The 25,931-nt window shown below is 25.4% G+C and overlaps 1 protein-coding gene across 4 annotated transcripts in view; it reads left to right on the top strand.

Moving 5' to 3' along the window:
• Positions 1–25,931, top strand: part of LOC113561294 — a 151,693-nt gene that overhangs the window by 13,158 nt on the left and 112,604 nt on the right. The window lies entirely within an intron of this gene.

The raw sequence follows: 25,931 nt of genomic DNA, 5'->3' as shown, positions 1-25,931 counted from the left end.
CACTACAATAAACAATGTTTTCGTACTAAAACGGCACAGATCATAATAAAAATAATGATAATAAAAAAAAAACCCAAATCTATGTCTTATTTTGTTTGCCTAATATAATTATTAATAAATAGGTTACCTATGGTGAGTAAATGTCCATAAAAATAAAGTAAAATAACTCCTATTAAAATATAATATATAGCAATAAAAAATTGATTTTTATTTTAGTTTTTAGTGATTATTAGAAGAAAAAAAATGACTAACTTTAAAGTGCTCTGAATAGTCGTTGTATAATACAATAATTTAATAATATTATACTCTTTTGTTCGTTATATAACTACGGAGTACTGTAAATAACTCATACAATTATCATTATCACATGTTGTAAAAAAAAGTCCAAGCAATAGTTATACCCGTAAACAATACAACTTGACATTAGGTTTGGCGGACTGTATAAAATAATATAAATACTTACAGAATTAAATTATTGTCATTTATCATTTCGTGATGGCGTTTAAATTACCAGAAACATTGTTCAAAATATGAAATTGAAAATGTTTTTCTGACTCAAAATCTAGACAGTATATATATATTTAACCCATTGATATAGTAAAAGCCGGTCAAGTACGCATTTTAACAGAAATATATAGTTTTGAAATTTGAACGAGTAAATTGATTACGACAGCTGTCAACTTTTGGCTTTTATTTTTATTAAGTGAACATGTCTCCGTGTTAACCGAATAAATGTAAATGTTGTATATTTTTTGTCAAAGTAAATATTGATCAGAATATCATAACAGGACATCGATAATTAAATAAAAAGCTAAATGTATTAGCGTGTTTTAAGCTTTATAAAAATAAAAAAACTTAAGTGCATTGCAATTAGATATAAAAATGATTGTGTTATCAAAATAAGTCTGTATAATAACGAAATTTAAAAACAATTAAAACAAAAACTAGAGAACTCACTTTGTTCTATAATAGGGAGTAGACTAATGTAATGTACTTTATCATGGCATTAAATAGAAAAGTTCTGAGTAGAGTTTTGATGGATAAATTACTATATTGATGTTATTTATGTACTAAGCGTATATGTATACAACATTTGATCGTATTATTGCAAGCGCGAGAATACAAATTATTTAATGTTAACTTAAGTGTATTATAGAATAATTTATTGAAACATGTAATGGCATAATAGTTTAATACATACACATATATAGCTAGCAGTGTTCAAATTTGATAAAATAATGTTCTCAGCGTATTTTCATTATTTATTAATTAAAATATAAAATATTCAACTTGTTCAATATTATCTAAGGAACTATACGTATCTCAGCAGATAACAACTATACAGATTTAACATAAGAATTGCGGTAAAATAAAAATAAAATTATTTTGAATCATTATTGGTTTTTGATTGAATATCTTTTTTGAAAAATGCGTCTTTGTAATCTATTAATGACATATTTTAAGTTCAAAGCACGTATTTTACAACAATATTTTACTAAAAAGTATATTATCATATAGATGTCCCGTGTATGTTGTCTTTAGTATAAAATCGGTTTAGTTAAAAATAAATCTCGAAGAACAACACCGATAGACAAACACGCGTCATTACGGTCGGGTCCAGAGTACTCGTCAGACCGTAAAATACGACGAAAATCTATATTTTATATATACATATACCAAGATAGATACATTTTATTATATATACACGAATACTATCACCGCTCACTACTCGCCCATCGTTGCGTATCTATATCGTTTGCCATCCTGCAAGGACCACCGGTATATCGACCATCTACCGCTGCCGCTGCCGTACCTTTCGCGAGTCCGTTATTTCAGCCAACATTATATTATCCTGCTGGGTCGCGGCGGTTGTTCTATCTAACGATTACTATATTTTGCCCCGTGGCCCAGTGCACTACGGCCCAAGACACAAGAACTCCTCGTAATGCATAAGTGAGGGTACCTACCTATATCTTTTCTCGAGGACCCCTTTCGGTAGTGCCTATTGGGATTAAACGACAACAACAACAACGACAAGGGTACAATTCGAGTACTTATATAGTCTACCCGCAGATAAATATATCCTGCATTTATCCGACAGAATTACAGGATGTAGCAGAAAAAACTCGAAACATGTAATAACTAACTTTTGTTCTAATATATATTATTTCATTGGTTTTCCTTTTTTATATATGATTATTACAAATTATATAAAAATAAATTATGAATACACATTATATATTCGTACCAAACGTCATTATACACTTAGTTAGGTACAATTGTCAGTGGTTTCTGTTATACACTTAAACGTATACCCTCTATATTCAGTTATTATACTATCCGTGTATTTCGGCTCACAGATGACCTGGATAACGATACACACTATTATACATACACAATATATCATTATGAAACGTCATCGAGGGAATCGCCAATGCTGTTCACGCAAAGTGACTATACACAATAAAATAAATATATTGTTCAAAATCGTAATGGTTGCCTGTAGCATTTATAGCTCATACCGATCTCTTTGACGGTTCATATGAATATTTCAATTGGAAAAAAAACAATCCTTTAAAAGAGTACGCTATCATATCCTTGAATTTTAGTGTAAAAACACACACAGGGAGAACAGTAATAATTACTCCTAGTTGTATAGTGCTTAATATAAAAACAAAAAAAATACCACACAAGTTACATTTCATATTTTAGAGATAATGAAATTTTCCTTTTTATTACACCATAATAATATATATATATATCTGTGTACAAAAAGTGGAACATGAATTTTTCTACCACACAGAACACACCGTAAAACAAGTATAAGAAAAATGGATGTAATTTTCTCTAAAATAGTATGGATTCTTATGAATTTGCAATCGTTTTTTTTTTCCATCTCAAATAAAAGTCCTATAGAAGCAGTAATATTATAATCTTTTAGTTATTTCGTAAGCTCTCAAAAACCAACAACGACGATGTAATGAGATCCGTTATACATTTTTTGAATTATTCCTCAAATATATTTTATTTTTAAATTTAAATTTTCTTTGAATATTATATTATAATATAATCTATATTGTTAAAAGCTCTAGTGAAAAGTTAGTGAAACGTCCACTCAAAAATATATATTTTAATACGAAGTATTCATAGTGTTAATATTCGTCGAAACAATACTACAACACTCATAATATAAACACAAAAATATGGGCATTGCATTTCGATATATTATTAGAAAATATATCTAATATTTTCAATATTTTCATGAGTAGATCGTTTAATTGTATTTAAAATTAAAATGTTATGTTGAAGAATAAAAAAAATCATTTTTAAATTGCACGTTGGTTTTCTTTCAAGTAACACAAGTGTTTTATATTTAATATAATTTAAAAATAAAACCTGATAATATTGGTAACTTATAGTGCTGTAAAATGTTATGTATTGATAGTAAAGTGTATATTTTCAAAAGTTTTAAAAGTAAATTAAGTTTTATCAAATCTAAAGATAAAAATTGTGAATTCTCCACGAGTTCATGTTGTAAATTACATTTAGTTTTCGAGTAATATCTTATATGCCGTGTATTATAATATATATATGATTTTTTTTTAAACAAGATCTATTGATAAGACTTTCTGTGTAAAAAATAGACTAAATTTTTGACACATTATTCTTACCCGTCTGTATATAAACTGAATAATGCTCTCATATACTTATTTTTTGTTTACATGTTTTTTATTACATAAAACCCTTTTTCTTGGCATTAATTTGCGTTTACTCGTTGATAGTACACCCGTGTCATACCACTACTTGCTTTACATAATACAATAATTCATAATACGTGCAAACAAAAATTTTATTATCGTGCAATATATAAAAAAAATGATATATATATATATATTTATTATACATCGTACAATATCTTAAGAGATATTTGTACTTAATTGTTTATTTATTTATTTACTAAAATGCAACTATACAAAACATAATATTTACATTTATATTTATATTTACATTAACAAGTTAATACCTACTCTCATGCCGTACAAGTGTTTTGAAAAAAACTAAAAATCATTGAAAAATAAATTGAACATTTTATATTTTTTATCCTATTTATTTATTAGTTAAAATTGAAATAAATAGATTTACTATTCAACGTAATAATATACATATATCTACTACCATATATTAATTTTTATTATTTAAAGCCTAAGTATATTTTATCTATTTTTCTTAATTTTAGATATTTGTTATTTTATACTCATTGTATAAATTGATCAATTAGTATTTATTTTATTAAGAGTACAAGACATAATTACTTTGTAATGTTGTATATATGTTTAATGTATTATTTTGATATATTATGTATTATATCAACTCATGTTGACTAGTTAAAAGATGGCATACTATTATTGTATTAGTGAACCTATTTTATGTTTATGATGAAAATTACGGTACCGATTATATCAATAAAAAAAAAATTGAGAAAACTTAAATAAAATATAGTTTTATATCACTATTGATATGATTGAATGGTGCCTTCTTTATAATATAGCTTAAGTCCACTTTTCACGTTCAATAGGCATTTTATTTTATGATAAAGTTCACGTCCACCTTTTACGTAAAATGTCAACTATATTCTTACAGAAATGTCCACTGGATTGACCTTTTCTGCGAATATTAAGAAAATAAAATATCGTGCAAATTAGGTATAATGTCTTATTCTGTTTATTATAATAATATAATATATAGCAGCGACATAAAGCTGGTATTCGTTGACCTTCAATGTAATACTTGTTATAAATGTATTCCATAATTTAATATGAATGGCAAAATGTATACTCTATGTACAAAATACAATTTACTCAAATATTAGATTTTATAATTTTTTATGTGGTATAAATCATTGTTTTAACGCGTCATGTATTCAATACACTATGGCAATAAAAAAAAAAAATTGAAGTTTATGTTAGGGTTCACATGACTTTTTATCTCCATTCTTCAGACTCTATAATCTATCATATCATATCACTATGTTATACGTTGTAACACTTTCTTTTATTTCGTTCGTCATACAAGTTAATTACGTTTCGTGTTTAGTTGATTTTAAATCCAACAGAAAATCTACATGTTTACTATAAATAAAAACTAAAATATACATAATAGTATAACAAAATATAAACATGAGACAAAAAAAACAACTAATCGTAATAATAAAAAAATTATTGATTAGTAACTACGTTTATCTTTGTATAATATGTATTAATAAAGCTATTAAGTTATATTTTCGATTATGGAAAGTTAAAATTATTTGTTTTTGTGAAATTGCAGATGAGTAATTTTCATAAATTTTCCATCTATTATCAGACCATGGGGTGTGGTAATAGTTTATATGATTCTAATTTAATTTATTTACTTAATCGTTAACAAAAAACTATTTGTTGATATAGTATCGTACATATTTTATTTATTAAATAAATACGTATTAATAAACGAAAAAATTTTAATAAAAAAAGATACAAAAGAAATAATATTATATATATATATGTATAGTATTAAAAATAAAAATTAAATTAAATCAAATTAATTAATTATGATTTGTATAAATTTATTTATTTAACAAATTTTAGTTTTTCATTATAATCCATTTCTATTTTTATTAAGTAGAGTTTGAGCAGACAGATAAATACCGTATTGATATTACAAAATAAATAAACAACACACTTATAGTCATATTATAACATACTTTATTTCGATTAAATTTTAAAATTAAAGAAAAAAAATTGTTTTCATGTTCCTCGAACAACTTAGATGGTGAATGTAATTAAAACATATGATATGTAACTTTTTTTAAGCATTTAAATGTCAAATAAAATTCTGTAGCTTAGATAAAATACGATTAAAGTAATGTGTTTAAAAGACAGCAAAGGTGTAGGTATTTACAGTGATGATAAATAGTGAAACAGATGCAGTATAGGATACTCTGAATAAAATATTGAAAAATAGCTATGAATAATAATTTTGTAGGTTAGTATGATTATAAAAGTATTTATAAAGCTCAAACAGGGAATGAAGCAAATATTTCTTTCAGTTGAACCTAACATGTTCCCGGATTTGTCGACCATTTCATAATATGAAAAAAAAAAAGTAATAATAAAACATTATAAATTTCATATATTTTAAACTCTTTGCACAGTATCTAAAACGAAAAATGTGTAAAAAGTCAATTTTTAAATGATAAAAAAATCAATCTTTTTTATGTAAATATTTTCTATGGAATATATAGGTATTTAAAAACATATGAATAGCGATAAAATGTATATTTCTACACGTCATAAAAAAATATATTTGTATATTATACGATTTTCACATTTTCACATGGATTCCGTTGAATTAAAGTTTGTATACCGATAAAATTATTATCAAATGTGTGCATATATCGTTATATTATATGAATCATCAATGATTGAATACAGATAAAGATAAATTAGTTTTTCTGTGTCAATACTGTTATTATAACTGTTTGCATAAATAATTGAATTATATTATTAAATATTTTTATAATTGTGAAGGATTGAATTCTATAGCTAGCGAACGTTTAGTGTGAATTTATTATATTGTTCTATTACGATTAAACCTTTAACGTTTGTTTGATTATATTATGTTTGTCATACTCAGTGTATGACAGTTAATTTATACTTATATTCAATTATTTTTTGTGAGTACTTATACAAATATCAATGTAACTATTTATTTGTTTAGTATATAGTAGTGATGGGTCGAACCATGATTTTTTAAATCGAACCGAACTTGAACTGAACTTTAAATTATTTTTTCGAACTCGAACCGAACCGAACCTTCATATTTTCTACCGAACAGAACCGAACCGAACATAGAACCATTTTAAGTCGAACTCGAACTCGAACTTAATACTTTTTATCATTATTATTATAAATGGTATATAAAGTGCCCGTTACAGCTTATAACTTTCTATCGCTAATAGTCTAATTATTTATAAATAATGATTATTAGTTTTTATTTTTTTTAAATAAGTTGTGAAAAATTGTACAAATATTTGGTCTTTGAACTAGAAATATTGTGGCCAGTAAGTCTGGTTTGAAAAATATTTTCAAGTTCAATTTTCAAACAGTAAAAGATGTTTGATAGTTTGGTTCGAATTTTTTCATGCCGAGTTCGAATTTCTAGTTCACATTTATCACAACGATTATCGTTATTAAATTTTCGGAATATTAGAACAAAATAAAAAAACAAACTAAAATTACAAATTTTTTTCAAAAATAATTTTTCAAAATAAATAATAAATACATATTTTACAATTGTTTATGAATGTATAATTTTTATAATATTTTTGTATGTAATATTTACCTATTATATTTTTATAGTTTTTTTTATCAGGATTATTAAATGTATTCAATAATAAGTATGTAATATGTGTTAAAGTATTAAAATTAAAGCAAAATATGCAGCAAAATAAAATTTATAAATACGTAATTAATTTTTTTTTTCCACTTCGCCTATAAGATTCATTCGGTTATAAGACTCGCTTTCTACTGGTCCCTAGTGAGTCTTATAAGCGGCGTCTACTGCATATGTATACTCAAATGATTTCGATATAATTTGATTTTATTGTCTCGAAAATACTTTTTATACGATTTGTTTTGTATTACACTCTTTACAGTCATGCGGTTTTCCATGATAATTATAACTACTTTAGAAAAAAAAATACATTACAAACGCATTATAGTAATTGTATCAATGTTTCCAAAAGTACTTAAAATTAAACAAAATACGTCAAATTTAAAGATTATGTAGGTATACACTTATTTTCGGGATAAAGTACGAGTATTATAATTTATTAAAATATTGAAAAATACAATGATATAATATAATATTATCTGGTTTTAAAGCGTGTGATTTATTTTTAAAATAAAACTTGTGGACGATTTGTAACTCATTATGTTTTTATAATGCTACATTTATTTTAAAAGTTTCTCTTTTTTTTGAACAAATATTGGGCTTAAGTTTTTAAGAATAATAATACTTATTAAAGAAAGAATAAACAATATTATTTATTTATCAGTGTAGTATAGTAGGTTTAAAGCATACTATACTAATTGTAATTCCCTTGTGTACATTTATCTAATGTATTGCTCTTATCCTAATTTATTTCGTCGTTTCATTAAGGTACATTTTTGTTAAAAAATAAAAATCACCGTTTTCATTTTTTAAATACGTATTGGGTTTCAAGTCATTTTTAATGTATTTTAAATTTTAATTGAATATTTGGGTGTATTTAGCAGCTGTTTTAATTCTCACGGTAGTCCGATATTATACATATTAAGTTAAAGTAGTAACGTTTATCAATAAAACTTATTAAAGTCTTAGATGATTCATGAGGTGTATCGATAACGTATATTTTTTTTTTGACCGATTTATTATGTGGGTTACTATAAACAATATTTTTTTTTTTTTACAGATATAGTGTTTTTATAGTTTATACACACTAATAAAATTATTTACATAGTACATTCATCAAATATCTGGATAGTAAATATTTAAGTTTAATACATTTGTATTTTATAACAATTTATACATCTATTTACAATGGATTTTAAGGAACCAAAATAAAATAGGTCATACCCAATAACCAAACTTAAAAATACGCCGATTTTCAATTAATCTAAATTAATTCATATGTTCATAAGCAGTGACTAAGAATAATTGTAATAGTTTTACATAATATACATATTATATATTATTATACATCTTAGTTAAAATTACAGAACAAAATTATATAATATTATGAATGCATAGAATGTAGACAATTATTATTGAAATAGAAACTTAATTTTTCAAGTTTTTAAAGTCAGTAGTACCTAATTCAACACTAAATAACTATTGTGTGTATGTATTGTATTCTATCTGGTATAGAACAATAAAAAATATGACAATTGGCTGAATCATAAATCATTCACGTTTTCTTAAGTTCAAAATAAATCCTAAATTTAAACACGAAAATAATATACTATTGAAATGCATATATCAATATAACATAATAATATGATTAATCCAATTAATTTTTGTTCGCATCCTAGTTATTCGATTAAGTGTATTACATTATTTACATTATTACTTGGATATTATTAGTAGAGAAGATATTCGTTAGTTTAAGGTCTTCTCGTGCCGATAAATCTCGACTCAGACAAAATCATGACAGAACTTTCGCTTATAATAATTAATGTATTGATTATTATAGTTGTTCTTACTTTTATGTGTTATTTTATCGAAAGATTTGCAAATTACTGCCCTTTCTATGATAATTATCCTTTTCGTGGTCTCAGTAACGGCCATGCTGTGAGACGTACAATATACGAGAAGTTGATAATAAACTATGTTAGAGCATACGTCGTTTATTGTTCGTATCTAATGTTTTGGGCGGTCGGCCACGGGCACGGCACGACTATACAACAGCGAAGGTGGTGTTTGGTTTTTGCTTAGCCAATCGCACAGTAAACTTAAAACTGATCGTGTATTCTATTACGAGTTCGCACAACTAACCGACGGCCGACTAGTTAAGGGTGTGCGTACAACAAATTAGTCGGCGTTAAGTGTTAAACCAATTAACCCAACTCTGCAGACGGATGGAGGCGGCGGTGGCGGTAACAAGTTAACGTAATTCCGTTGATGCATTTAGTCCGATTAACCCGGGGAATTGCACAGGAAATATTCTTGGACCGTCATTGCACGGAAACCAATTTTGAAATTCGTTTTAAATATTTAGAACAACCGATGAACTCATTGGTTTTGGGTCACAGAATTTAATTATATGCAGACATACTTTCATATCATGTCAAGTGAAAATGCGTAATAATCGCACTAATGCATTCGACGTTGAAAGACGTTTGTGTCGACTGGCTGTGTTTGTATTATACGAGTCAAACAATATTGTGTAAACAAACGAATGCATTTTTTATTTGATTGTCGAAATTTGAAGCACATATTGGAGGAAAAAAAAACGTGTAGTTGGTTAATTAAATCTTTTTCACAATCAGCCACATACGAACAATAATTCTACTTTTCATTTTAATATGCGTTAATAATTTATACTGAAAACGTTTACTCCTATATTGATTTTTTTAAATCTTAAAAATACGTTGGCACAAGACATTCAAGTATTTATAATATCGGTATCTATATCTGTACCCTTATAATAAACATAACTATAATTTTTTCGATTGAATGATGTACTTACCGTTTAGTGCATTGATACCTGTTAATTATTGTATTATGGCATGTCGTTTATATTATGTTTAGATGACGTAACCTAACCGTATTAAACCGTAATCTTTGTTAATATGTATGTTTTATTAAATTTAATGAAAGTGTTAAATGTAATATTAATGATTCGCAATTTTTAATAAGACTCAAAAACTATGTATAAACTGCTATAGTAATTATGTGCACATAGCAGGCTTTTCAAAAATTATTATTAAGTACTTACTATCAAACTTTAATTCGTAACATGTTAACAAGATCGTAATTCTGATAGTAAATTCTACTTGACATGTATCATGCCGAAGTACCTCGGCAATAAATTGAACTTATTTTTACACGATACACTTACAGATAAGCTTATATTTAATCGTTAAAGTTATGCTTGAAATACGGTTTCCATAATTGCAGTAAATGTGTAATACAAATGTTTTACAGTGACAATAGAGTAAATGGTTAAACCACTATTAGGATAGTCATTATACATGTGAAATAAAATACTATTTAGAAAATTATTATGCGGTCGTTAATTTCATAAATTGAGGTAAAAATATATATATATATATGTTCGGACAAAGCCTACACTTTTCTGTTTGTTGAACACGACTAAGGTTTTAATAACTCTCTTCCGAAATTATTCAATGGGTAATTAATTTTTATTTTAGTTGAATACTTAAATATAATTTATGTAAATAAATACTTTTTTGTTTACTTTCTAATTATCTATAAAACTCAATTTAGTTAATGAATCCAATTTTCATGAAAATATTTGCAAACAAATATGTTTATAATCTATGTTTTGAAAAATCGGTTAACATCAAAAGAGTGGTTAGTTTATATAGTAATATAATATCACTTACTCAGAAATCTTTTAAGTTTATTTTATTTTTAAGAATAATTTAGTAAAATAAAAACAAATTTTATTTACGAAGAAAACCTTTAATTTCATCGAATTAACAATAAGTATTTTGTTTCATAAAAAGAAGCCTTAACGGCAGTATTTTTCGATAAAATATTCCGGTAAGTTGATAATTGTTATGCGATACATATTATTATACTGTCGTAATACATTTCTCGAAATAAATATTCAGAAAGGAAACGTTTTGAAAATAATAATTACAAAACGCTTTAAGAGTTCAAAATCTTTTTTCCATTTCTTGCTGTAAGGTATTATTTTGTTTTCCGAATAATTTCACCAAGTTGGAAAATGAAATACTAAAATATGCACAAAAGCATAATACTGCGTGGATTATAGTAGCTGCTGGGCATTTCTATATGGTTATATACATTTTACAAATTTAATGTACACGGCGGCGTATACGTCTTAATTTAATCACGTACGTCTAACGAAAACCACTCATTTTAATTAATTATATAAAACTTAACAATATATTATACTGATATCATTTTTTTTAATCAGCCGTGTGTGTGAACATCAATACTTGCATATTCCAGAACATAACAATAATATTATTTAATTACTGCGGTCGGTCAGCCAATGTACGGGACAGTTACAGTCCAACGGAGACGGTAATTCGCTTATGATCTATGTAAACGTTTAGCCCGCCCAACAGAAACTATACAGATTTTTTAATTACATTTTTCCGCAACACACCTATGCAATTAAATTTATTACGTATATAAATATTATCATTTATACATACATAACATATTTGTTAGCGTCTATTCTGGAATGTTCGGCGGAGCACCTATCGGGTGTTCGGGATTACCGATTCGATAACGATCTGGTGTTTCCGTCGAATGTTCTGGAATCGACGAAAATGTTATAAATATGACAGTCACGAATATATCGCGAGTCAGTCGACCGGTTGATCTTACGCGGGACCTTGTCGTCCCAGCGCGTAATATATTTTTTGTGTAAGGAAAGAACGTTGTAAATATATAATTTACAATGTATTTCATTTAATTTGTTTTTTTTTTTTATGTTAAGTATTCCAATAAATTATGTATATAAATCGCTCCTAAGTCTGCCAACATATTAATATATTATATTGTGTTATAGCATTATTAAACACGCTGTCGACCCGTAAATATTAATACCCTATATGAACAACAACAGTTACGAAAAAAGAACAAAGAAATAAAACAAATACAAAGTGTTGTATTAGATAAACCGTTCGGCGTTTAACAATAAGTAAATATTATACCCTCTGCATTACAGTAATTTATTTTATTCTTAAGCATAACAATATATTTGTTTTGCCTATACTATACGCCGTGTAACATATTTTAATAAACAAATATTATAAAAAAAAATAATACTGCATATAACTAAATATATCCTACAGAAAGCAGTGTTTCGCCGACCGGTAATTGATGATTTTCCCTTTTACGTCGCTCATATTATATTATCTTCATTGTAGACGAATTTGTGTTCTTATTATATATTTAAATTTATGCATAATCAATGATAATTAATCGTGCCTCCTGTACACCATGATGGTTAGTTATTATCGGAAATAAGTTTTTTATTACGTAAATTTGTTTTATTAGTTGTTTTTATAATGTTAAATTAATCACAAAATAAATGGTATGAATTAATTACGTCTTTACTATAAATAGTATAACAGTGTGTATACACTACTTTTCCAGATAGAAATTGTAAGACCGTTATGCAAAATATAAATTTAAAATAATAATTTTTTTACTCAATTAGGATGTACAATCTTTATTTTTTCTGATCTAAAATAAGTAGTTAACATTTAAAATACAGATAATTGGTGAATGGATAGTGAGTTTTCTTATATTTACACAAAAAATTTAATTAGGTAAGTACATTTAACAATAGGGAAACTAGAGTTTTTAATTTAATTATATATTATAATATTTTATTGTACATTAAAAATTAAAACCAATTGATACTTACAAATACTTACAATTTGAGCATGACATTTCGTCATAGCCAAAGATCAAAATGCTCTATGATGCATGACTGATTTCTTTTTTTTTTAATGTAACTAAATTTCTTATACATTTTAAATTTTAACCTAAAATTTACAAATACTTATAAATTGTACTCAATTTTAGTGCAGTCTAAAAATGGATATAACAATACGGAAATAACGGGCACATTAGCCACAGTAGAAACTTTTGTAAATAACTTAAAAGAGCTGAACTAAAAATGTGTGATGTATGCTAAAAAATAGTTATAAATAAATTATTAGTTATTAAAAAACTTGAATTTAAAATCATTGTTTTATTAAATTTTAATACTTGTCTTTTACATACACTGTACAGACCATCTAGGAAGTTTACAATATTATTTAAATTGATACTCATTTATCAAGGTATACAATTTCAGGAACATAATGCAGTAGGTATACTATGTAATACAAAGGACGTTTCTTATTGTAAATTATTAATTTTATTTGCAACTCACGTAGGAAACTCATTTTTTTTAACTATCTTCAAGTATTATCAGTCATACTCTGAGCACAATATTTTATGACAAAGTTTATTTTTTACATTTATTACATAACCATTACACGGAATTTTCCTTATTATTTTTTTCTTGCATAAACGTTTTTAAACATAAACATTTGAAACTCATTAAAAATAAATTAATTTTATTTACTTAATATGTTAAGAATTAATAATTGGTGTTTTAAATTGAAATAAAATCGATATTAAGTATTAAAATCGTGTTTAATAAAAATATTTACAAAAATATTGAATTTGAAGGTGTTAAATATAACATTTTATGAACGAAATTTTTTTGATGATATTTAGCACATATGGATATGGATTACTACAATATTTTTATTATTTTAAAATATAAAATTTGCAAAATCTTTATTTTTGTAGTCCACATCAAATTTATCCGCCATTATATTTTGTATAGTTATTATTACATACATAGTTTTTAATCGCATTAATTTATATTAAAGGGCTATAGTATGGTGCAGTGAAAAGAGACCAACTAATACATCATAATGATGTTTGGTACTTATCGCAATAGTAACTCCTTTATCTCAAATAAAAGCAGTTATGTAATTGGTTATGCATTATAGTATGGTTAGGTTATAATATAAAACTATAGATTTTAAAAAGTTATTTTGAGTGAAATTTTGTTGAACCATACGGACAGAAATTATTATTTTAAAAATGTCGGTATGGTTTCCATAATATTCCTAGAACAATGGTTCACAGTCAAAACAACTTTAACTAAAATAGATAATGTATGTGTATTTAGCGTGTATTAAGTTCTAAAAAACGTGTATAGAATAAAAATGAATAGAATATTATAATTATTTTTTATAATAATATACCTATTCGAGTAGAATATTTTTTGTTGAACATATCGTAAATATTTGTATTAATTACAAAAAAATACCATTTTATAAAAAATATAATAATAAAAAAATACCAATACTTGAAGACCTCTTCAGAAATGTACAATAGACATTAGTCGCATAATTGAATAGTCATCAGTGCTATCATTTATGAACATGATGCGATGTTCATCCCATTATTTTTTTTTTTTTATTCGAATCAGTTTGGAATATTCACTGTACGTCAAATAATAATAATAATAATAAATCATATAATTAAAGTCAAATTAAATAAATTTAAAATTAATACTCTATGGATGTGGTAGCTCAGATAAAAATGCAATTATTTTGTTAATAAAACAATTTTATTATACGGGAAAATAGCTTTTTTTTACTGCGTATAATAATCATTGTCAATATACCAGTATCATAAAATTTTTATTTTGAGTAATAATAATACTGTGACAGTTTATCGATAAAATCCATTTATTCGATTAACCGGCCTCCACTGAACTTTTCCTCACACACTGAAAATAAAAAAAAATAGTTCTATAATCAATGCTATTATGGGTTAACGATACAAACCTTTTCTTTCCAGTGTTCTAAAACAGGCTTCTGTTAGTATTTTGCGAAAACAGAATTTTTATTTACTTATTACCAAATAAATTACAGTTAAAATTATACACCGACACATGGGAAACCAGTGTATGGTTCACTGGTTGAAAATTGATGACTATTGGCTTAGAGAAACTATTGAGGAGGTGATATATAAAATAAACTTAATCAAAACTCGATTTCTACATAAAAATTATGTAAACAGAAAATAAAAAATACACCGTTAATAACATAGTTTATTATGGTTCATTTTGCTTGATATTATATTAATCGTCACAAAATACGAATATTTTTGTATACTAATTTTTATGACCAATGTTAAGCTTTTGACATGCCGAAGACTTTATGCTTCTAAAGGCTAAAAGACGCGTGGCATTAGTTTAATTGTTTTGTGCGGTCACATGGCGTCCGCTTGCACAACGCTGTCTGTACATGTATATTAAACACACTTTTCAGCGAACAATGATATTATAATTGTCAGTTGTCACTAATTCCGTTCATCCGACCATCTCCGAAAGACCCTCCTTTTCCGAATACGTGACTAAACGGCACATATTATTATAATAAATTATAATTATTATTATACTTGAACCCTTTGTATAATACTCACACCGTAAAGTTGACGGGAAAATTAATTATTCATCGACGAGTATGGCCAGTATGGGATATAATATATACCTATTGACTACTGTTATATCCACCGCACACATTGTGAAAGACCGGCGGTGTGTGCGGCTGTGGAACGTGTTTTTATTAGTCATAAATTAGGACATCAATAATAGTAATAATAACAATATCTGGATCCAACAATATGATGGTATGATAATGTTATTACCGACCGCGTAATTATTACTACTTTATCGATTTTTTGATTAACCCAATATTGTTACGAATCATTGATCATCGTGTACCGGAGATCTTTTTCCCGCCGATGATGGCCCATCGTGTATTGCACTTGATTTATGCATACTTTAATATTCAAATGAAACCAAAGCTATTTTGGGCCCGTGTTAATTTTAAAATCGTTTAGACTTAAATATACATTTTCTATGTATTATGTCACTATATTAAGATGTCCCACAATAGTCATAATATTTTATTCATACAATTATGAAGGTTAGGCAACTGGTCCCTTACTATGATAGTAACAATGTTCTATTTTAATAACGACTATTTGGATATTTTATTTTAGTCACAAAAAGGTTCATATGTGCGTGTTAATAAAATATTAATGTCACTATTTTTGAAATATATTATTATTTTTATTTCTAAACATAAATTAATCAATAACTTATAATTCAGTTCTAAAAATAAAAAAACCTGAGATATTAATATTATATTTTTTAATATTTTCTAACATTGTTGTGTAATATATATATATCTTTTACGTACAACGTAAAAAAAAACCCTCTTCTCTAAATCGTTTAAACGCAACGCCACGTACTTTTTTTTCAATTAATGTATTTTTCAACAGCTCCCCTACCCTTATCCATACCTGGATTTTTTTTATCACCTCCCTTAAATATATATGATTTAATTTTACGCTCGTTAAAACTGTGAACAAACAGTTTGACTCTAGGGTTACCAAATCGACATATTTTGATTTTACAGCGTTTATAAAAATAATATGTAATAATATACAAAATAATATCAAAAGTAAAAAAAAATATACCATTACTTTAAATAATTGGATAAGGATGTAATTAAAGCAATCTGCAAAAATCATCGTATACGTCTTGATGTATTTAAATTAAATATAATATTCACAGGCCCATATGGTTTGAAAATTTAAAATTTTAATTACTTTAACGTATAACAAAGAATACTTCGACGTAGAAACTTGTAAAATTCCACTATCACTTAATATAGTGGTCGCAATGGTCGAGTTTTATACTCAACGCAATATTCCAAATATTTAGAACGATTTTGTACTACGAGCATTTGCAGTGCTCGTATTTAGAAGCATTTAAATGTTTTTCTCGTTGTTGAGCTTCGAGTATTCTGGTTTAATTGGCAATCTTTATCGGTATTTATGTAACGTACGATCGTGTTGACATCGCCACGCAAGCACCGCACTGTGCCAACCAGAACTATTCACTAAGCACGCCCATTGTCTGTGATTAGATCTCACGCGTGACGTTAACCGGTGTCGTCTATTATCGGTGTTTTATACGGTGTAGCGTAGATATATGCGCTGTCACGTGATTGGAACGCCGCCCCATCTCACTATTCATTTTTATTATTATTATATTAGCGCACAAGTGCATAACTCTTATTATTTGATTAGTAATAAAAACACGGTTTGTATCGGTAATCAAATATTTCGCGTGTTTTTTTACATCATAGGCAAACCTTTGATTTCGTTACTCGCCGAACAAAATATATTCAGCAGCGACCGTTTAGCATCGTTATCGCCGATATTGAGTGCCTTCTAACGTTCGAGATGTAATTAAGAAATACGTATTCGATTGAACAAGTTTGTACACAGCGGTGTGCTTTATTGCAACCAGATATTCGGTCGGTCAAACGGCGCTGCCTATTATTTCTACATTATTCCACCACGCGCAACCGTTGGGAGGGCTGAAGCCCTTCCGTACAAATCCCGACATCGACGTGTAACCTTTATGACAGCGCTTTAGCAATCGATCGGTCTCAATACTGACAGTGTTCGCGGTAACTCGTGTATCGATAATAGAACAATGGCCAGGTTAGACCCTAAACGGTACGCAACCTATAGAATAATGGTAATATTAGGTATATAGGTATATATTAGTTTAAAGCAAAAGAAATAATGCGAACGGCGGCGTGGCTTACGTATTATTATTATATAGATTTACCTTCCTGACCTAACACGTGGTTAAGTTATTATCTTCGAACATTAAAGTTTTTAAAAAAAGAATTTTAGAATATAGTAAGTTAGAAGGTTAGAGGCACTTGAAAACTTAAAAAATCATAATTTGGATAAACTAACATTGTATTATTTCGCAAGATGAAGGAGAAGGAATTCTTTCTGAATCGTCTTGCATACTAAGTGATCAGGGTTCAAGACAATAATAATATAATGAATTATAATTTATTTGCTTGAATAATTCTATGACTATCTTATTTTCATGTACTTACTTATATTAGAAGTTTATCTTGAAGTACCTGAGGTCTTAAATGTAATTTCATGGTATTGATGTCCAGATGTTTGAAATGAACATTATTTCAAATCTATCAAAAAAAAAAATGCTAGAAATAATGAATGTATGCGATTGGTGAATTAAAATATAATACACGCGATAAAAATGTAAATTGTACTTTTTCTGATTAAAGTATGCAAATCGGTATTCCTTGTACATGAACTCGTTTATAAAAAGTATTTAGTATGTGAAAAATAATAGTAAAAAACTTTTCATAGATACTCAAATTCAAAATTAGTCAAACAATTTTACCTCTTGGAATTATTAATAAGTTGTTTTTTGATAATTTCTTTCTTTAAATTTATTTTTAATGTACCTACATTACCTATATTACCAATATTTTATGAATGTAAACATTTAGAAATTAAATATATGTTTATACTTTATTATTCAATTATTTGAAACATTTTTCATATAAGATATTATTACGATTATAATATTATTTAGTAAATGCATTCCTATTAATATATTATTATATCTATTAATTTAAAAATTAAATTTCATTTTTAAATTTTAGCCTTTATAGTTTAGTTACCTATTTACGAAAGAAAAAAATACTTTTTAAATTATTATTATTATTATTCATAAATTTCATACTATAAGTTTTTAAAATTAAATTTTAAATAAATATAAATACATGTATTACACCTACAGAAATCAAACGAATAATTTAAAAATAATACGAGAAAAATTAATTGATATACAACTTTTTGTATCTAAAATAGTAATACAATAATTTATTTAGATAGGAATAAATTCTTTCTCAAACGGCCGTGATTGCGAAGTATCTAACCAAATAAAAATATAAATAACCGAATACCAAGATCGTGAAAATTAAAAAAAAAAAACATTACATTTCCTAGAATATCCACACAAAATTCTGAAACCTCAAACAAATCAAATTAAAAAAGTTCTTATTTGTCTATAGGTATACAACTACACTAAAAAACCTTAACACACAGACATTATAAAGTATAGAACAAAAAAAAGTATTCCTAAAATAATTTCGTTTAAAACATAACTTTTATATGGGTTTTGTTAAATTAATCGTAATTTTAAACAGTTTCCGTAAAAATAAATAAATGTGTTTGAAAAATAATATAAATAATTAAAAAACAAATAAAAACTAAAAATAATTCTTGACGTTGGAATTTCTAAACGTTGATAATAATAAAAAAAAAATAATAGATTTAAATAACTATTTATACACAGAGAAATGTATTGCTCGTTAAGATATTAATATATTTTATTTTAAAAAGTTTCTTTTTATATTGAAATTCCAGTACAATACAATTTTTTGTTGATGAAATTTGTATACAGTGATAAAATCTATATAATATAATTCTAAATTCAATAATACCCAATAGTCTGATAAAATAATCTGATATAAATATATCTATTATAATACATTCATAACACTTAATAATATTATTTAATAATAAACAAACATTATATTATGTTTTATTTATAATACAAACAATGTAACGAAGTACAGCATATTATTATGTTGTGCTTCATTGAAACTGAGTTTAAATATAAATAAGTGAATTGGTGTACAAAAAAAAATTAAGTTAACATGAGAGGAGTAAAAACGTATAAATAATTTATTCTTTCAACTCACTACATTTTTGTGTCAGATATCGTCACATCAAAAATGTAAATGGTAGAATGAGTTTTTAAATGTTATGAAATGTTATGAAATACCAAATAAATATAAAATGTATACACTATAGATACTATATCATTAATCATAATTTCATAATATACGTAATATGTTCATTGTTCATCAAAGTAATCAGTATTTTTTCAAGTTATGTTAGTGCATTGTTGTTATATTATTTTACACAAGGTTTTAACAATTTTTTTCGTTCCTATAACGTTTGTAATTTAAAATATATTTTAAATGTATAAGTTCAATTTATAAAATGAACACTGTATAATATTAAGTAGGTATATCGAAAAGTTATTTTTATTAAATATGGATTTATGTATATATTATATTATTATACTACAAAGAAAATTTAAAAAAATAAATACATTTTTCTGCCTATAAAATTAAGCAGAATATTATTCTATTGATAACAGTCAATATTTCCTACTGAAGTAAAATATCATAAAGTTCTCTTTTGTTTAGAACACGTTTTTAAAATACATTTTATAATATATTTGATTAAAAAACGGTTTTATTTTCTAAGTATCTATTCAACCATTATGTAACATTGTATTTTACCACATGAATACATACCTATATAAATTATAAATTGAAACATTTTAAATATTTACTGATATCGAGCATAAAATCTAATAATATCATCAAACAACACCATTTTTCTAGATTCTGTATGTTATGAGTATTGTAAATGGTAATCACAACGTTAAAAATCAATTGATTAAATGGAGTTTTGGCCATCATTAAAGCGTTTACCAATGAAAATCACTGTTAAATACTCACAACAGAATAAATATAATCGTGTGTTCTAGTGATAATGTATGATGTATATATTGTTTAAGTTGCTGTAACCCACACAAATGAATGGCATATTATTATACCCGATTACAGTGGGTCCGCGAGGACATTCTGTAACAAAATAATAGGCCAGTTTGTTGTTTTATGTCTGTAAATCACGGTTTAATCAAATAACGAACGAGCATTATTATTGCTACTGTATACCTACCAATTGTTCGTGTCAGGAATAAAACTAACGAAAACCTAGTAGGACGATTTAATGTACTCTTACCACGGAATGTGATTGTTTAACTCAATATTTACGGAAACAGAAAAAAAATAATTTCTTACCAGTTTTAAGTTATATAATTGTATTGGTGTAAAATAAATGATAATAATATGTTCGATGCGTATACCGCATTTTGTATTAAAAAAAATAAAATTGATATACAAAGACACTATTTTTAGTATATTGAAATAAATCCGATGAAACAAAAATAATGGTAACTTTAATCGTTTCAAGAAAGTATAAAATACCTTATAAAAACATACTTGAAAATTACAATAAAATTGGTGAATCATTTATTTTGTTAACTCCAAAACGATTCACTAGTTCTTTGACAAAATATTATATTAAATTGTAATCGGAAAGTCGGAAGATCATGTTGGAAAGAACATTTTTCAAGTAAAATTATTTTTTTATGTTTGTTACTTACATTTTGTGACAAAAAACATAAAAGTTGAAAACAAACTATATAAATTAGATTTTGACACAGGTCATATAGAATACATGTCTTGGTTTATTATAAATTTAGTCTTCGTCTTAAATTTTTTTTTTTTTTTAGAAGTTTCCCAGATCTTGAGTGCCATCCAATACTCAATGTATTCTTTAGACATTTTAGTGAACGCCAATTCTACTCAGACATAAAACGACAATACTTATTTCATTGTCCTACAATACATTATTTAGTTATTTTTTTTGTAAAAACTGAAAAAATCAATTGAAATGGTTGATTATTTTTTACCAAATGTCAATAATTCTATCATTTGGTTTGTTTGTTAAAATGTACAGAAACTGAACGTTTAAAATTGAGTAGCATTTTCCCGTATAATATAATCTAAAATACACATTAATAGATATTTTAGATTCTGAAGTGATGAAAGTATTGAATTTACAATGATGTGTGTTTTTTTATCACTTTTTGGGTAGTATAGTAAAAATGTATCAATCTTGATCTTTAAGAGAAACTATAAAAAAAAAAACCTTAGATATTTGAAAACACTAAATTTTTATACACACATTTTTTTATGTATAATACAATTTAAAATAAAAATATTTTTTGGGAAAAATATGGTTTTAGTTTTTTTTATTAATATTTAAAAATATTATTTGCAGGTAATAGAAACTTTTAACGTATATTATACCATTTTATGAACACAATTGGATTTTCAAATACAATGTTTTCGACAAAAATTAATCCAATCCACCGAATTACTACTTAATAGTAAAATCGATTACTTTATTACTTTAAAAGCAACATAAATACGTATAATATCATAAAATATACTTGGTAATATAAGCTGACAGAGCGTTTGTTTTCGCATATTTTTTCGTAATTATTATGCAATAATATTTTATCATTTAATTTCAATTTAAACTATATACCTCAGTGACTTACTCCTCAATGATAGGGCACACTTTTAGTTCACTGTACAGCAAAAGGGTTTACTACTTTACTAATTTTTTTAATGTAGATACTATATGTATGAGTTTTACTAAATATAATCATACTTTTTTAATAAAAACTTTCTATAAAATATTTTTTTATCTGTTTAACTTGAATTTAATAAATGGCAGTTGATAGCTTGATGATTCGATGTTCAAAAAATGACGGAGCTAATTTAAAATTCAATTAAAATATTCTATAAATGTAGTCATCAGTTTTGGTATAAGATAATGAAAAAGAAAACCATTATCTTCAAGAAAACGAAAAAGAAAACCATTATCTTCAAGAAAACGAAAATAATTTTGTGCAATCACGTAGAAAAGAATCTTGCTATTACATAGGTAAGGTTTTCATCTACTCTCTTGAGTGAAAATTAATGATCATAAATATAGCCGTAAACTCCAAAGACTAAATGTTATTTTTCAGACTTTTCTCTGGGTCAATTGGTTTTGAGTTAAAAATGTCATGATGACTCAATATTTTAAAGTAGTATTGAGACATGTATCCATGATGTCTTGTAAATTTATAATTTAAAAATATATTACACATTTAATAAATACTTAATTTATTTTCCGTTATATTGTCAATGCATGATTATCAATTATAATCTTGATAAGTATTTCAAGTTTTAATTGATATTAAAATGAATGTATGTATTTGATACATACATACCTTAATATATCATATACTAATGTGTTGAGAATTAAATACAAATAATAAAATGCCAAAGTATTCTACATTTTTGGATTTTTTTTTTTTTTTATTGAATATTACATCACGTGAATATAAACAGTATGTCATAATATTCTTTTAGTAATTAGTTATAACTTAAGTCATTAATATGGATATTAATTCAGGTAAACAATATACTTTTTTATTTTGTACATATCAAAAAATGTAAAAGCTTACAAAGAATATTACTGCTAACGACCTCGGTAAATTGTCAAAAAAAAAAAAAAAACACAACGGAAAATCAATGTAATTGCAATAATATGTATTTTATATATTTATTTACGACTACAAGGTGAACCGTTTTTGTATATTCCTGTGAATTCTATGTTTAAATTATACATTTCGAACCTCGGCGTGTAGTAGATATTATATTAATAAATTTTTATTAAAATCATAAAAAAAAAGTTATATCTACTAAGATACTAAATGTTATTGTTTAGCAATCATCACATTTTGCTTTCTACAAATTAAATTATTTGTTTTTGTATATTAAATTTTCATGGATATAACCTAGTGCCTAATCTACATAATCAAGTTTTTGAAGTAGATTATGTATTGTCATGGCTGTGCCGTGGACATTAACATCACAACATTAAATCAATAAAAACTATAATATTATGAGCTGTTTTAAATATTTAGAAGCATATTTCACTGACGTTTTTTGGCATTAGTTAGGATTCATGTAGATTTCAGTTAATTTTGGAACAAGACATATTTATAAAATCAATGATTAAGCAATACATTACGAGTTAAGTATACAATATAACCTACACCATAAACATTTTAATAATGTTATTATTATTATATAATATGTATTATACAATATATAATCAATGATATTAAAATGATTTTCAACAAAAAAAAAAAAAAAAAAAATAGAAAAAATATGTATATTATACACTATATGCATATACCTACTATAATGCTATCTATATAGTATTTGAATAGGTACAAAAGTTTGTCATCAATTTAGAAATTTGTTGCATAGATTGAAAAATATAAATTTAAATGAAAAGTAAATAAAAAAATAATTGATATAATAATTGTATTTATTTACCAACTATAGTTTAACAATTAATAAGAGAAAAACAAAATTTACATGACAGTAGTTGGTCTCTTCCAAGCCAATGGCTGTGCGGAAGTGACAGTTTTATAACAATATTATATAATTAACTTATTATTATTGAAGAATATTATTACTCACTTGGAGTATTTTAGCATGGTAGATTTTTTTGGAGAGATTTTGTCAGTTTTACGCAAGATTTATATTGAGTTTTTAAAACACTCTTTTCGCTCAAATCCGTGATCAGAAAAATACATTAGTTTAATACCTAGGTATATTATACGCTTAAAACATTTCATTGCTTAAAAAAATGTATTGGTGTTCCACACTTGGTAACTATGCACAATTAGTTTTTAATTATTTTGTTTGAGATGTAACTTTCTAGATTAATTTTTTTATCTAATTTGATAAATGGAAATTATCATGATATCATATTTTCTTAGAGTTTATTAAATTGCTTATGAAAACTTTATGTACTTATTTGAATGAGAAAAATTATCGCTGAACAATTAGCAGGAAATGGAGAATATTAAATTATTAGAAAACAGTATATTTGTTACATTTTTATTTTCATCGGCTTAGATTTTTTTCCAGGGTTTTAAAAACAAAATTCCTGAAATTTTGTTTCCGATAGCAATATTTTAAAGGGTATTGGTTTGAAATTACTACCAAAAATAAATATTATCTATTTTTATTGAGAATATAATATAAAAGTATTCTTATAAATAACGTTAAAAAAAATAAAAATAGAAATCTATAAATAATAATAATTCATATTTATTTTATACAGTACTAAAGAAAATATAGTAATGATTTTTGTTTATTAAAATATATAAATATATTACTCTACTTATAATTCACAGTTTTTTAAGTGATAATATATTGATGATATAAAAATAATTGATAATATGAGATTTTTAAAATCGATATTGTGCTCAATTTTGTGAAATGATATGAAAATTAATTAAACATTAATATCATACACTGTACACTAATATATTATAATATAACCAATAAAATGCGGACCATTCCATCTGACAATGAATAAGTGAGAGTAAAAAAATTACTTGAAAATGAAATATTATATAAAACCATCACTGACGTACAAACGTTCTACTATTCGTATGTAGATAGAACAAAATTGAAAAAACCAGTGGTAACTAAAACACAGCAGTATTCCGATATCGTAAAAAAAAAAATTGAAAACAAAATAACTTCAAGAATTTATATAATTTTAACAGTCATTCAAACCATAGTAAATGTATAATAGGCATTACTGGTACTAGTCATTCTTAGTTTACTTTCATTTATGAATTATAAATTATTTCATCAATACATATCATAAATAATTCTCGAACTATAATATATCAACGGCCTTGTTCCTCTTGAACTACATAATAAATAATGATACATTTGAATATACATATATTATATTATTAGATAGGTACTAAACATGCTTTTCATTTCGATGTTTGAATGCATTTTATTAGTTCTAAATATATATTTAGACCTATTCCCACGGGACGCAAACACTAAAACATTATGTTTCCGTCTTCAACATGAAACTATACGCTTTAAAATGCATAG

Source organism: Rhopalosiphum maidis, chromosome 4, assembly GCF_003676215.2.
Source record: "Rhopalosiphum maidis isolate BTI-1 chromosome 4, ASM367621v3, whole genome shotgun sequence".
Taxonomy (NCBI): domain Eukaryota; kingdom Metazoa; phylum Arthropoda; class Insecta; order Hemiptera; family Aphididae; genus Rhopalosiphum; species Rhopalosiphum maidis.
The sequence above is the reverse complement of the archived record's forward strand: the minus strand, read 5'-3'. Positions and strand labels throughout refer to the sequence as shown.